The sequence below is a fragment of the Anabrus simplex genome, chromosome 11, assembly GCF_040414725.1.
Source record: "Anabrus simplex isolate iqAnaSimp1 chromosome 11, ASM4041472v1, whole genome shotgun sequence".
In the NCBI taxonomy this organism is placed as follows: domain Eukaryota; kingdom Metazoa; phylum Arthropoda; class Insecta; order Orthoptera; family Tettigoniidae; genus Anabrus; species Anabrus simplex.
The window spans coordinates 3,034,343-3,050,836 of record NC_090275.1 but is presented as its reverse complement, the minus strand read 5'-3'; the positions used below and the strand labels follow the sequence as shown (position 1 = coordinate 3,050,836).

General features: G+C 45.0%; 1 protein-coding gene across 10 annotated transcripts in view; it reads left to right on the top strand.

The window, feature by feature from the left end:
• The window catches only part of beta-Spec (spectrin beta chain), a 636,597-nt gene that overhangs the window by 148,308 nt on the left and 471,795 nt on the right, over nt 1-16,494 (top strand). The window lies entirely within an intron of this gene.

The following is a 16,494-nucleotide window of genomic DNA, read 5'->3' as shown; positions in this document are numbered from 1 at the left end:
TCGCCCTGCAAGGAAACATTTTAAAATCGTAAGAGTAAGCCGCGATTCTATTCCCCCAACTTCGCGGTTATATTATCTTTTTTCTTATTGATAGCTAATTATGTGTCGGTTAAGGAACTCTCTGTAACGTACCTCTGATTGGAAGAGTTCTTATAAAAAAAAAGATATACTTATCTGTTTTGAATTTATACTCGTATACCGCTGACAGAAAACGGGAAGAAGGAAATATTTTCGTTTTTAAAGTTATCATTGCTCACTTGAGCGACAGATTCTTGAGAAATGTCAGTCCAAATATTGCTGTTTAAAGTTCTGCATTAGAAATGTTGGATTTTGAAAACCTTTGTTATTAGAATTTACGAATGCTTTGTTGTTGTTGTTGATAAATAAGGGTTCCTAGTTCATGTATATAATTTCATAAACAAATCAATAAAAATACTTGGCAGAACACGAAAACCCCTGTGGGTAGTATTCTCTTCCTGTCGTAAAAGGCGACTGAAGGGGACCCAGGCAGCGTGGTTTGGTGACCACGTGTCACTTAGCTGAGTCCGTCATTACTTGTACGAGTCTCCATCTTTCCTGTTCTCTTCCGACCCCGATGGTTTTAAGCTTTCGCAGAGTTCCCTTTCATTTACTTTCATTCTTCGAAGTATCTCACCTCTTACCCAGTTCTTATACCATCACCACCACTTGTCTTGGAAATACAGGGTCACCCAAAAGACCGGTAACATTTGACGAGGCAATACTTGACGCACATGATTGGCATAACGTGGGGTTTTATTGGCACCAAAATAAAGTACACAAAATGACCAATAGATGCGCTTCATATTAGTGTAACAGTCGAGGTTCAGCAACACATGCTCAACATATCGGCCGTCATTCATCAACAATACCTGTAGCAGTGTACAGCATATCCGTACGTATGGTGAGAAATTCCCTAATGAGGTCGAACGATCGCGGCAGACTCCACAATCAATCACACGGGGGAGCGGGGAGGCCAAGCAGGCTTATCTGACACCCTCTCTTTACGGCAATTCCTGACGTGTTGCTGTCCAGCGCCATCTATTGTCTGTTTGTGTCAATAAAACCCCATGTGATGCCAATGGTGTGTGTTAATTACCTCTCTACCTCCAATATTGCGTCAAGTATTGCCTCGACCCTATACATACTACGTCGAGGTGCGTGGGAAGTGGACCTTAACTTGCGGCACAACCAACATCAATATGCACTATCAGAAGCATGTGTATTGATTCTTTCATGGATGCCATCGACTGTTCGTGTCTCTATTTTAACGTTATTACAATGAAAAATTGACAGTGTAATATTGTACTTTACAAGGATGAGTTTCGCGACTATGTTTTCAACTCTTACGTCAAACTCGCTTTCGTAAATAACCATTTTCTTCTTTTGTCCATACCAAGAATTCGTAATCTGTTCTCGAATGTTTGCTATTAATATCATCCTTCTGATGTAGTCGGCAGGATCTCAGGATGGACCACTGTTACGTAAAGATGATCAGAACGGTTTCTCTCCGCCTGTGAAGTAACATTAGTGAAAGCTTATTTCTCAGAAAGGCGATGGATTGACTGATTGATTCGTTTGTTAACCTGTTTGCAGTTATTTCTACCTTTTAAGGGAACTAGTTTATCGTTTTACTGGCAGTACTCGGCGTTCGAATAATCTCGCCAGTTTTTCTTTGAATGTCCATTTGCAGTCAAACTGGCGTAGCTCAACGCGATGGCACCAAGTCAGCTAATACTTACCGTGCATTTCAATCACGCGGGATACAGACAATTCTGAACGGGAAGGAATAAATTCAGCATATCGTTGCTTGAGAATGAGGACCTCCTACCTGAAGTTTTTCTGAAATATTGTTTTATTTTTCATCACTGTGGCTGCACAAAGCTTCCGATAGGTTAGTGGATACAACGCAAGATAATGCAATAGCATTCCATAAAATGAACCTACACTGGCAGCTCGTATAGTCCCCTACGTGCAGAATGAAGATCTTAGAAGAGAAATATACATTATTGTACTCATCAGTATGATTATTGTCTAATCGTTTTCAATTTCCAACCAAAGGGCAGCTTTTTCACTCTGCTATGAAATCAGGTTTTTGTTACATACTGGGTCTCCGTTCTTCGGTGACGGTATGAGACACCGGAGATCGCTGCAGCCAATCAATTTCTCGGTTCCCTCCTTTATGCGGATGAAAAAATTATCTTTGCCGGTAGTGAATAATAATAAGAAGAATTACAGTATTCATTACCCCATAATTGATAGAAATTAATGTAATTTCAACGATAGACAATTACTGTATCACTGGGCGAGTTGGCTGTGCGCTTAGGGGTGAGCAGCTGTGAGCTTGCATCCGGGAGATAGTAGGTTCGAACCCCACTGTCGGCAGCCCTTGAGATTCCCGTGGTTTCTCGGTTTCACACCAGGTGAATGGTGGGGCTGTACAGGAAGGTCACGACCGCTTCCTTCCCACTCCGATTCCTTTCCTATCCCATCGTCGCCATAAGACCTATCTGTGTTGGTACGACGTAAAACCAATTCTAAAAAAAACAACGTATCTTTCGAAGGGGCGATTGTTGTAGATGATGTAGTGACGATGTCGATCACTCTTGGAAGTTTTCTTTCTTTCATTCATTGTGTTTCAATTGAGTAAACGCAAAAGCGGCTAATTTCCCTTCACTTGGTTTGATGTCAATGTCCGCTTCCAGCATGCTGGGCTTTGATCTAAAGGGTCCCGTGCTCTGGGATTTTCTTTCATTGGTTAATTCCTTTGGTTCGGTGACAAGGTGCCAGTTCGGGAGACTGCACCATACCATACTCCATTATCTCAATTGAAATGAAATGGCGTTTGGCTTTTAGTGCCGGGATGTGTCCGAGGACTTCGGCTCGTCAGGTGTCCGTAGGCGACCTACGCGTCGTGATGACGATAGAATGATGATGAAGACGACACATACACCCAGTTCCCGTGCCAGGGGAATTAACCAATTGTGGTTAAAGTTCCCGACCTTGCCAGGTATCGAACCCGGGACCCCTGTGACCAAAGGCCAGCACGCTAACCATTTAGCCATCGAATCTAACATTATGTCAACTCATTATGCAAAATCCGCATTTAATTTAACCTAAGAATTGCGCACAAGTGTTTATAAAGAAAGGATATCACGTCTTACGATAGGAACTGATGGAATTTTTTTTTTACAGTTGGCAATATGGCATGTCACACGTCAGGTTGCAGAGATCACAAACGCAGTCCTGTTGAGGTTCATGGAATGTTTTCTCTTTACACATTTTGTGGTGGTAACCATGCATCCCTAATCCCTTTGTCAAATGACGAAGGTCTTGTTTGGGTCATGTCCATGAACGCTCAACCATTGCGTTTGTGATGTAAAACTTCGGCCATATTGTTTTCCTCTTCTCTTCTCTTCTCTTGGACAACTTTTGCCAAGTTCGTCGGTAAGGGGAGCATCTTAGTCGTAGGTTCTCCATCACGAAAGTTTCTGTCGCGAGTTCGTATACTAATCTTGATGGGAAGATTTGGAAAGTCTTAGAGCCAAGTTGATGAAACGGGCCTTTGTTTCCTCCAGATTCTTGAGGTCCTCTTCACCGAGATTTTGCCAAATGATTTCTATACCGTTACATAGGGTCGGAATGGTTTTAGCTTCGAAGAGTTTTAAGGCAGAAGGAAGACTTAGGATTTTAACGTTCTTGATGTCGGAACATTCTCTTGGCCGCTGCCATGGCTCTCCCATAATGTGTATTCTAAACGACCTTGTTGTAGGCTGCTGGGTTACTCCCAGCTAAGTACCTGAATAGCTTCTTTATAAAGATGATGTCTTCGGTAGATCTTATCCCACCTTTTCTGAACACCATTTAGATGGTTTTCTTTTGATTTACTTCCATTTTATTTGTCAAATGTTTTCGGGTGGGAAGGAGTTTTCTTAAAAGGCTGTGATGTGGCGTGTTGTTCATAGGGTGTTTTTCCTGTTCATGGTTATTGTTCTAAGAGGAAGTACAACTGAGCTTCTATTTCATCAGATGCACTGGTGTTACGGGTACACTTTAACACTGTATTTTGGTCGACTTCATGTCTCACGGTATTGAAAGGAAGTATCAAGAAAACATCACGTGGCTTGAGAAATGAGAAATGGGGTGTTTGTTTCATTTGCTCTTATTATGATATTGTCTGTTAGTGAAATACCCCTGTTTGAGATTCGCACCGGCTTCGCACGGGAGCAATTTAGCATTTATGAAGGTAATAGGATTTCCTTCTTGACAATATTACTTCTTTTCCTCCTAATATTTGTACGTAGCCCAGAGCTGCGTTTTTTCGGCTCCTGTCTGTTAGCTTGCTCTCGTGTGCTATTTCGACAATTCCTGCGCTTCCCACGGGCTGGCGGCGACAGTGACGCTGTGGTTACGTTACAGGCCGTGAAAGTCAGTGTCAGATGAAGATCTGTCAGTCAGTCTCGATCACGGACGCGATACTTAGTTCGAAATGGAGCCAGAAACTACTGAAAAAAGAGGGCCATCTTGGCGAATGTGACTGCAGAGAAAGTTGTAACGTGTGAGTTTTTTTAATGTGTACATATTATAAAATAAAACCATGTCCGTTAATATCGAGCGCTGAATAAATCAAACAGGTATTTTTAAAAATGTTTTTTCTAGCGATTATAATGCTGAATAAGGAAAGGTTCTCAGTCGCAGTGGGACGTCACTGCTCCTGTGCCGTGTTAGGTTCCTCGTTTGTCTGTGACACGTAAGTTGTCCGCATTTCAGTTAAGTCAGCCTTATTGGGGTAAATAAACAGTTTATTTTTGTAAATATTTTTTGAGGAATCTCAAAGTATGTTTTCCAAATGTTGATTTCTTTTCCCCTGCAAACTGTAACATAAAAAAGGTTATTGCAGGCCGCTGTTGAGCATACGCAATATACACTGGCGAACACCATGAAATAAGGAATGTAGAATACGGACATTTCGGGAATATATTTGTCGAGGTAACATATCTATTTCATTGAAGGTACAAGACTGCAGGTTAATATCCGCGCGAGAAAAGCCATCGCAAATGTGCTATGCTGGTCCATTAATAACCGGTGTAATCGCCAGACTGTTGAATGTGTCATACAGGTGCCGGATATCAGCTTGTCGAATATAGTTCCATGCCTGTTGCACTTGGTCGGTGAATGCCGGTTGAGGAGTTGTCGTCCAGTGATGTCCTATACGTGCTCGATTGGCCAAGGCGACATGCCGGCACTCTGTTGAGCACTTTGGGTTGCAACAGCGGCATAAGGGCGTGCATTACCCCCGGGAGTGCTGGTCATGAATGGCAGCACAACTGGTTGAATCACCAAACGGACGTACATATCTGCAGTTAGGGTGCGTGGGATAACCACGAGAGTGCTCCGCAGACCAGAACTCCCGGTGTAGGTCCAGTGTGTAGACGCAGCAGACAGGTGGAATGAGTAATTGATTGGTTCATTCATTGATGTTTGTTGTTTATAGGGGCCTAACATCGAGGTCATCGGCCCCTAATGGTACGAAATGAAATGACAACTTAAAAGTCCAAAATCCTCCACTGACCAGAATTCAAAGCATAAGGACGAAGAATGAATGGATGGACGGATATGAATTTAAAACGATCAGTGGATCTGACCCACAGTGCCTCACATGCACAGAAGCTGGCACAAAACAATAGTATTACTAACCAAGGGACTGCTTCTATAGCACGATGCTGAATCGAATATGCTAATAATCGAAACGGGTCGAAAATCCAGGTCATCAGCCCCTCATAATAGTATTTCGCTAGGAAAGTAGAACCATGCTATGTGTAATGTTGCGGTACTAATCAAAAGTAGCGTAGACTTGCGGTATTCCACACATTATGGTACTATTCACAGGTAGTGTAATGCGCACATGTAACACAGACCTATGGTGTTTCGCACATTACGGCGCTATTTGCAGGCAACGCAAACCTATAAAGGCAACACAAACCTATGGCGTTCCTCACATAAGTGGACTAACCACAGGGACTCGTACTATCCCGTGGAATTCGTCATATATTGGGAACTGAGCATAGGTAAGGCAGAACCATGGTGTCGCTAATCCCACGGTCTCGCTCATAGAGGGGTACGAATCACAGGTACTGTAGGACCCACCTCCTGATTCACACACTGTCGCTACTAATCACAAACCTATTGCGTACCTAACATAGTGGTACTACGCGCAAGTAAATGCAACCTATGGTGTTCCCTGTGTGATGTATTAATATTACAAGTAGTTTCATGGTTCTAGAGCCCGGTCTTCTTGCGAGCGCACCTTCTCGTGACCACTGCTGCCAGCATGCATGCACAGTTGGAGACATAACTGCTAAGTCGTTCTGCAGCAGCGCGGAAGGAAAATCCACCTTCTGGTAGCCCTATTATACGGCCCCGTTCAACCGCAGCGAGCTGTCATGAGCTAATGCGATTTGCGGGAAATTTGAATCCACGTCATCTTTCAGATGAATAAACACGCTTACCAACGTTCGTTAATCTAGCACAACCCCTTCTTGATGTTTGGATATTTTTTTTCCGCCAGTGTATACCGTCACGGACTTTTTGCAGAGCTCTTTATGATCAACAGTAGGTTCCTTCACTTAGCCTATTGCTGTCTCTTGGCACAGGTCAGAGCAAAATTTAGCTTCCACTGAATACTGTGATAGCACATTCTACTCGCAGGGCTGTGTGCCGTCATTGGTTTTTGCGTTTTCAATATTCTCCGTGTATTTTGAGGATGCAACCAGTCTCCACGCCGACGACTTGACAGAAAAACAGTTTGTGTCTATCGCTGTCTGTCGTAAGGCAAAAACCGTTCGAACGTATCCCCTGTGGGTGGGGGACGCAGACGAAGTGTACACACACACACACACACACACACACACGCGGTATCCCCTAGCTGTCGTAAGAGGCGACTAAAATGGGGCCTCAGGGGCTCTCAACTTGAGAGCGTGGGTTGGCGATCACGGGGTCCTTAGCTGAGTCCTGTCATTGCTTCCACTTGTGCCACTTTTATCTATCCTGTCCGACCTCTCTTGGTCAACATTTGTTTTTTCCGACCCCGGCGGTATTAGAGAATTCGCAGCCATCGTGACCCTTGCCTTTCTTTGTCCGGTACTTCGTGTTTCGAAGTGTCTGATCCCTTTCTTTGTTTTTCACTTGCCCAGTAGGGGTGGGGGCCGCAGATGAAAAATATACCCACGGTATCCCCTGCCAGTCGTAGGCGACTAAAAGGGGCGACAAAGGGATGATGGAATTAGAAACATGAGAGTACTTGTGATTAGTACCATCACCATAGATTTGTGGTTAGTAGCATCGTGGGTGGATCACTATGGGATTACAGTACCAGTGATTAGTACCACAATATGCGGAACACTGTAGATTTACGTTGCCTGTGGTTGGTATGTACCATTATGTGAGAAACACTGTGGGTCTGGTGCCATTATGTGGCGAACACCATAAGTCTTTCCTCTGCTTAGTACCAGGAACATCGTGAGTCTACGTTACTTGTGATATGTACCGCTACTCGAGGAACACCATGGTTCTACTTTACCATTATGAGGGGCCGGTGAACTGCAGTCCTTTGTTCTGTTATTTTATTGGAAGGTGGAATGTTGTGGATCGGATTCACTGCTTGTTTTAAGTTCAGAAAGACTAAGATGAACAATGATTATGAATTCTAGTTAGTGGATGGATTTTGAAATTATTTCAACTGTTAATAGTGTGAGTTAGATCCGCTGATTATTTTAAATTCATATTAATTCATCATTATGTTTTTTGAATTTTGGAATTGTAATTGTCATTACATTTCGTCTCAACTCGTACCATTAGGGGCCGATGACCTAGATGTTAGGCTTATTTTAAGAACAGGCATCATCATTGTTCGAATGTCGCATGCTTGTCCCTTTAGCTTACTTAACTAAAGTCGGCACTGCTTAACTCTTAGACCTCCCTCCATGATTGGTTGATTCTCGAGATTAACCCGTACGAACACAGAAACATAGATTATTCATGTATCTTGCTATAAGTTATATATACACAGTTCAAAAAAATTAGAGGAACATGTTTTTGAATGTATGGCATGCGTTGCAAGTGATAAAAATCATTGTTAATCCGTATTGAAGATATTGAATGTAGGATGCTAAATGGTTTTGTATGGCATGCTCCACAAAACAATACCTCATACCGACGTATATTACCAACTAAACCTTTATTCTTTACCGTTGAAGTATACAAAAGAACATCGATGGATTCGCGTTAATTTTCAGAACACAAACTGAAATGCCCAAATAGAGGAGAAAACAGAGTGAAAACTTTCCTCCAGGGTGGGTTTTTATCACATTTGGAGAGCTTCAGTATGGTGTATGTCCTCCACGAGCATTTATCACAGCTTCGCACCTACGTGGCATGCTCCGTATAAGTCGTCGGAGGTCACGTTATAGTATCAGGTCCCATTCTTCAATGAGAGCCTGCTCGAGGTCTTGGAAAGTCTGTGGTGGAACAGGACACCCACGAACACTTCTGTCAAGCCTATCCCACACATGCTCGAAGGAATTGAGTTCGGGACTCACTGCTGGCTATTCCATCTCTTGAATGTCCAGTTCTCGCAAGACAGGTCTAGTGATGCGCGCTACATGAGCCCTGGCATTGTCGTGCATGAGTACGAATTCAGGGCCAACACCGTATTCAGCAACCAACACATGTTGTAGCAGTATCTGCTCGATGAACCCCGCAGCGGTAAGATTACTACGGACGACGGCAAGATCCGTACGGCCATCAATACTGATGCCAGCCCATACCATCACAAATCCTTGTCCGAATCGGTTGCCTTCCTGGACACAGTTTGGTATGTACTGCTCACCACGGCGTCTCCATATACGTTGACGTCCTGCATGCTGTGTCGGGGGAAATCAGGACTCGTCTGTGAACAACGCAGGTCTCCATTGGCGAAGTTGCCAGTTGACGTGGGTACGGGTAAACAGAAGGCGAGCTGCGCGATGTTGCTGCGTTAAACAGGGCACTCGAACAGGACGTCTGGGTCGTAAGGACACTTCTCTTAACCTGTTCCTTACTGTCTGGCCAGACACCGTGACTCCAGTGACCCTTCTGAGGTTTTGTTACAGTTCTCTGCCAGTTACTGAACGACGCCGCAACGCAACATGGTCAGATATCGGTCATCCTGTGGGGGTTGTCATGCGTCCACGACCTTGTCCAACCCTTCTTATGAACTGACCTGTCTCATTGTAGCGATTCCACAAGCGTTGAATAACTGACGGAGAGACATTGAGATCCACAGCAACACGACGAAAAGGCCATCCTTCCTGGATCAAAGTGACGGCCCTTGCGATTTGAACCTCGTTAAGCTGGTACCGGGCGAGTTGGCCGTGCGGTTAGGGGCGCGCGGCTGTGAGCTTGCATCCGGGAGATAGTGGGTTTGAATGCCACTGTCGGCAGCCCTGAAGATGGTTTTCCGTTGTTTCCCATTTTCACACCACGCAAATGCTGGGGTTGTGCCTTCATTAAGGCCACGGCCGCTTCCTTCCAACTCCTAGGCCTTTCCTATCCCATCGTCACCATAAGACCTATCTGTGTCAGTGCGACGTAAAGCCACTAGCAAAAAAAGTCTTATGGGATGTGCTGGTTGACGAACAATGTGCTCAAATGAACGCAGTAGTCTGTGTACCTCACACGACACACGGACGCACCGCTATTCACTTTGTTTTGAGGGGTTACCTGATAGTTTATTACATGGCTACGCCTACAGATGGAGTATAACTTCGATTTGACATACCCTGAGTAGCTAAGGTCTCAAGTATGCTGTACGACCATTGGAACCCCATTTAGCAAATTAACGTTCACATACCAGACGTTACAAAGCATGTTCCCCCTATTTTTTAAAACTGTGTATTAGTCGTCAGATGCAGAAAACGATGGAAAAACCATGCGGATTTTAAATGCTGAAACTCTTTTTGAAACGAAACGCGTTCTGTCTTGCAAATACTGTCCGTACATTCGTGTTTTCAGAGGGTTGTTGCGGAGATGATTTCCATCATTTTTGAAAAATTTGTTTTTCTCTTAAAATTGAATAAACGCAAATATTGTGGATGGAACACGCCAATACTAGACACATTTCCTTACACTTGCGTTGAGAATACTGCCTCTACCGCGTCTCGGTCCACTGTTGGTTTCTTGTTAACACTAGTTCCTTTCTGCTCTACGTGTGGAACGCAAAGTTCTTCGAATTGAACTTTTCAGTATACTTCACTTGCACAGTGACTGCTAGATTGACTTTTTTTTAAAATCGTTGTTTCACTGAGATTGTCGAATTCGATTTCCTACCACTCTTACGCTGGCACCATACTAGTGATAGGTCGAGCTAGCTCGTTCGCTCCGCTCCAAATTGCGAATCGTTCAAGAGAGTCGGTTCGTTCGTTGACGAACTGGGAGTGGGAAGGTGGAGCGAACCGGGGCAGTCGCAATGCTGTCCGTCTGCAGACTCGCCCGAGCTCCAAGGGAGACTGCTCTTCCGTCCCATTGATATTTGAACGAACGGGGTAGCGCGAGACACTCTGCTCTTGGAATAGAACGAATGGACGACTAATGCATGGACGGTTGGCAACCAGTTAAATTCTACAGTTTTGTATACAATAACAAATGCATGCACAAGTATTCAATAGTACTGTAAGACATCTGTTACTTCGCGTTATCTCTTGAATTATGCCTTTCAAGACTGAATGCTCCGTTCGATATATTGGCACCACTCGCACATTAATAATTATTTTAAAATATACTGCGATATACTACGACATTTTCCATGACACGAGTTACTTTTTTAAAGCGCAAAAAGGTATTATTAATTTAAATTTTCCTTAATTTCGATTTAAGAGTAATCATTTTTATCAGCTGAATCGTAAACCCGAATGATGTTGAGATTTGGCATTATAATACACTGACTGACAGAGCAAATGCAACACCAAGAAGGAGTGGTCAGAACCTTATGCCAATTGCAGGGTAGACTGACGTCACTGAGGTATGCTCATGATGTGAAATGCGCCGCTGTGCTGCGCACGTAGCGAACGATAAATGGGACACGGCGTTGGCGAATGGCCCACTTCGTACCGTGATTTCTCAGCCGACAGTCATTGTAGAACGTGTTGTCGTGTGCCACAGGACACGTGTATAGCTAAGAATGCCAGGCCGCCGTCAACGGAGGCATTTCCAGCAGACAGACGACTTTACGAGGGGTATGGTGATCGGGCTGAGAAGGGCAGGTTGGTCGCTTCGTCAAATCGCAGCCGATACCCATAGGGATGTGTCCACGGTGCAGCGCCTGTGGCGAAGATGGTTGGCGCAGGGACATGTGGCACGTGCGAGGGGTCCAGGCGCAGCCCGAGTGACGTCAGCACGCGAGGATCGGCGCATCCGCCGCCAAGCGGTGGCAGCCCCGCACGCCACGTCAACCGCCATTCTTCAGCATGTGCAAGACACCCTGGCTGTTCCAATATCGACCAGAACAATTTCCCGTCGATTGGTTGAATGAGGCCTGCACTCCCGGCGTCCGCTCAGAAGACTACCATTGACTCCACAGCATAGACGTGCACGCCTGGCATGGTGCCGGGCTAGAGCGACTTGGATGAGGGAATGGCGGAACGTCGTGTTCTCCGATGAGTCACGCTTCTGTTCTGTCAGTGATAGTCACCGCAGACGAGTGTGGCGTCGGCGTGGAGAAAGGTCAAATCCGGCAGTAACTGTGGAGCGCCCTACCGCTAGACAACGCGGCATCATGGTTTGGGGCGCTATTGCGTATGATTCCACGTCACCTCTAGTGCGTATTCAAGGCACGTTAAATGCCCACCGCTACGTGCAGCATGTGCTGCGGCCGGTGGCACTCCCGTACCTTCAGGGGCTGCCCAATACTCTGTTTCAACAGGATAATGCCCGCCCACACACTGCTCGCATCTCCCAACAGGCTCTACGAGGTGTACAGATGCTTCCGTGGCCAGCGTACTCTCCGGATCTCTCACCAATCGAACACGTGTGGGATCTCATTGGACGCCGTTTGCAAACTCTGCCCCAGCCTCGTACGGATGACCAACTGTGGCAAATGGTTGACAGAGAATGGAGAACCATCCCTCAGGACACCATCCGCACTCTTATTGACTCTGTACCTCGACGTGTTTCTGCGTGCATCGCCGCTCGCGGTGGTCCTACATCCTACTGAGTCGATGCCGTGCGCATTGTGTAACCTGCATATCGGTTTGAAATAAACATCAATTATTCGTCCGTGCCGTCTCTGTTTTTTCCCCAACTTTCATCCCTTTCGAACCACTCCTTCTTGGTGTTGCATTTGCTCTGTCAGTCAGTGTATATTGATTCATAACTATGACCGCATTCAAGAAATAGGTGAGGAATTGTCAGAGTATTTGACAGGATAAAACTAGGCTGTTTTTTACTTTTCGGTGGTGTATTCGGTGCTCTGGGTAATGACTGTTGTTCGTTACATAGTTACGGAAAGTTACTCTCAGCGATTTCCTATGGGTTGATTTTGTTTCCTAAATAATTGTATATTTTCCACAAATATGCTAAAATAAAGGCCGAAAAGTTGCTGATTATTAGCACAGATCAGAGGAAATTGTCACCCTACTTTCTGAAACTATTAAACCTTTATCTGCAAATCAACAGAATCTAGTATTCGAAACCGACTTTCAACCTCTTAGGTCGTGTTGCGTACATTTAGTACGTGTTGAAAGGGACCCGGGTTCGATTCCCGACAGGGTCGGGAATTTTAACCATCATTGGTTAATTTCGCTGGCACTGGGGCTGGGTGTATGTGTCGTCTTCATCATCATTTCATCCTCATCACGACGCGCAGGTCGCCTACGGGAGTCAAATCAAAAGACCTACACCTGGCGAGCCGAACATGTCCTCGGACACTCCCGGCACTAAAAGCCATACGCCATTTCAGTACGTGTTGAAGAGATGTTAAGTACAGAACAAAAATGGCCAACCAGTGGGATGTTGGCCAAATATAGCTGCAGACGGATTGAATGTCTATTCTCTCAGAATGGGAGTGTACTGAGTGAATCCAGTGAGCTCTTGCTGTACGAGACTGGATGGACTTGGGATATCTTGTTCGTAACATGGGATTCATCCCAGTGGTGTCCGGTTGGCCATTTTTGTTCTGTACTTAACATCTCTTCAAGACGTACTAAATGTACGCAACACGACCTAATAGGTTGAAAGGCGGTTTCGATTACAACGCGGTCGTGAAAATTCAGTATTCAGAATCTAGTATGTTCCACTATTATAATTTAAAAAAAATATTGAACGCATTTTGATACAGTTTCTGGTGTTCATCAATTCTATAAATGCCAACGAAATTAATTTGCACGCGTACAAAAGCTATTAATCTAATATTATAGGCAGGGCTGAGTTCGTTGACTTGAGAAATAGACATTCGTGATTGGGACGGACTAACGTCCGTGTCCCGCCGCCCGGTCAATAAGAGTTATTGACTGTGGGCTCTCGCGTGTCGCAAACCAGACTCGCTGGAGACAACGAGCGACTCTGTCACGAGTAGCGAAATACTTATAGTACGAGTGATGTCAGGAGGGAAGAACTGGCGGAACATTTCAGCCCAGAGGCTGGTTGGATCCTCAAATAAACTCACCAACAGCAAAAAACGTGACAGCGCCATACACAAGATACACGAGTGAAGTGCTGTTGTAGTACCACTGGTCCTCATAGCATGCAGCATCACTTCAGTGGCCTGTTCAATCAAATATAGCTGCAGACGGATTGAATGTGTATTTTCTCAGGATGGGAGTGTACTGAGTGAAGAGACTGAAAAACTGGGTGGACTCGGAATACCTTGTTCGTAAATTGGAAGTAACAGACACGAAAGGTGGTGAGAACAGTAGTGGGAGGAGGTGAAGGCTTCGGTGACGGGGTCATGTGAGGCCATGGAGAGTATTTAACAATAAGAGACCGGAGCTACTTGTAGACAGCACGCGCTGTAACGGGAATGCTCAGGTGCATGTAGCTCAACACAAGTTACCGTTTTGGAAATGAATTAATTTACATTGATCTTTCCACTGTGCAGAATAATAGACATGCTATTCTTTCGGGTTTTATACGGTACAACCTCCCTTCGCCACTCCCGTTGTCGTATTATTGATGAAACTTGGTAATATATGATTGGCCGTTAACAGACTCGTAGAGCAGCAGTGTATGGAACTTTCCGTGTAGTATGATTTCCAATAAGAGCCCGTCTGATAACCATCTTAGTCCGTTCGAATCCCGTTGTTCGAAAACATTTTCATCTTCAGAATTTTGGCCACTAGGGTAGGAGACGTGGTTGGTATACTATTTCTAATCACTAGGCTGCTTGTCAAAAGCCGGGACTTATTCCAAACCTGAGTGGAGTGAGGGCATATGGCGCTGAAATGGAAATGGCGTATGCCTTTTAGTGCCGGGAGTGTCCGAGGACATATTCGGCTCGCCAGGTGCAGGTCTTTCGGCTTAATTCCCGTAGGCGACCTGCGCGTCGTGATGAGAATGAAATGATGATGAAGACAACACATACACCAAGCCCCCGGGCCAGCGAAATTAACCAATGATGGTTAAAATTCCCGACCTAGCCGGGAATCGAACCCGGGACCCCTGTGACCAAAGGCCAGTACGCCAACCATTTATCCATGGAGCCTGGCGCATATGGCGCTGTTGATTCGTTCGTCGAGTGGAGACGTAAAGCCTGAAGCAGACCCCTTGTGGTATGCCTGTTCAGCGTTCAGTCTGTGTGGAACAATGTACTACGGTATGCTTGCTATAGCGCCTGACAAGTGTGTTCAGAAAGTGTTAAAATAGGCTTCCCTTCGGATAGATCATTTACCGCTGCACATTTTTCTTTCCTTTGCCATCTGCCTTAATTTCTCAACGCCTCAGGGGTTCTGAACTTTGGAGCGTGGGTTAGCGACCACGGGGCCCTCAGCTGAGTCCTGGTATTGCTTCCACTTACTTGTGCCAGGCTCCTCACTTTCATCTATCCTATCCGACCTTCCTTGGTCAACCCTTGTTCTTTTCAGACCCCGGCGGTATTACGTATGGAGTCCTAGGGAGTCTTTCATTGTCATGCCCTTCGTGGCCCTTGTCTTCCTTTGGCCGATACCGTCATTTTACGGAGTGTCGGACCCCTTCCATTTTTTCACTCTGATTAGTGTTATATAGAGGATGGTTGCCTAGTTGTACTTCCTCTTAAAACAATCACCACCACCACCACCACCTTGATCTTTCAATTCTTTCACCCATGGAACTCGTGTCTGTTCTCCTGGGAGGCTATGATCCTGGTTGGTTGCATTCGTTTCAGGTATCCATAGAAACGCATTCTTCTCTTCTTCATTGAGATATGTTCAAACTTACCGAATTACTCTTGATTCGGTCTCGTGCGGAATGTTACTGCGTTGGCTATTCCCAGGATCTTCCTTCTGATAGGCAGTTGTCTGGTGCGTGCAGGCATTCCGGTTACTGAATTTGGCCTGGGAAAGGAACACATTTGGATTTGCATGTCTTATTGCTAACTCTATCTTTCTAGTCCTTTCCTATAGTTTTGTTTTTTAGCGATCAGAATCTCACCGGATTTCTGGGCTGTTGTATATCATACGCATTACTATTAGTTGTTAATAAGCTCATTTTGGAGTACGCAGATGTTTAAAAGGCGTCCTTTTTGCCCACATTTTTCATTCGTTTGCTGTGGGATTCTTTTCTCTCTTTGGTCCAAGTGATGGTAGTTTTATTCGGTTTGTTTTCTTGGTTAACATGTTTAGAGATCCTTCGTTCTTTCCTTATCTTCATGTCTGAGTTGGCTTTACTCTTGATTATATAAAAGTCGACAATTTTTGTTCATTTTCTTGTTACTTTTTTGTACCTTATTTCGTTGGCTTTTCCCCTTTCCCGCGTTGTTTTACAGATAAATTTAAATTAGGGTTTTTCGTTCTATTTTGCCGTAGTTTGTTTCGATGTATTTTGGTGCTTGTTTGTTGCAGGTAATGTATTCTCATTTTTCGAATGGTGTCTGCAGACCGGCATTCTGTGCTGTTTCTTTTACGAGTTCCATCTTTCAGTGAGCCGGTCCCGTGGTGTAGGGGTAGCGTGCCTTTCTCTCGCCCGGAGGCCCCAGGTTCGATTCCCGGCCAGGTCAGGGATTTTTCTCTCGATCTGAGGGCTGACTCGAGGTCCACTCAGCTTACGTGATTAGAATTGAGGAGCTATCTGACGGTTCGATTTGATTTTGAAGTGTTCGAAAATATCCCCCCATGAATTTAACTTTGGACTTTGTGTCTGGCTCAGTCCGGTGGTATTTGAAGGTGCTCAAATACATCAGCCTCGTGTCGGTAGATTTACTGGCACATAAAATAAGCCCTGCGAGACTAAATTTCGGCACCTCGGCGTCTC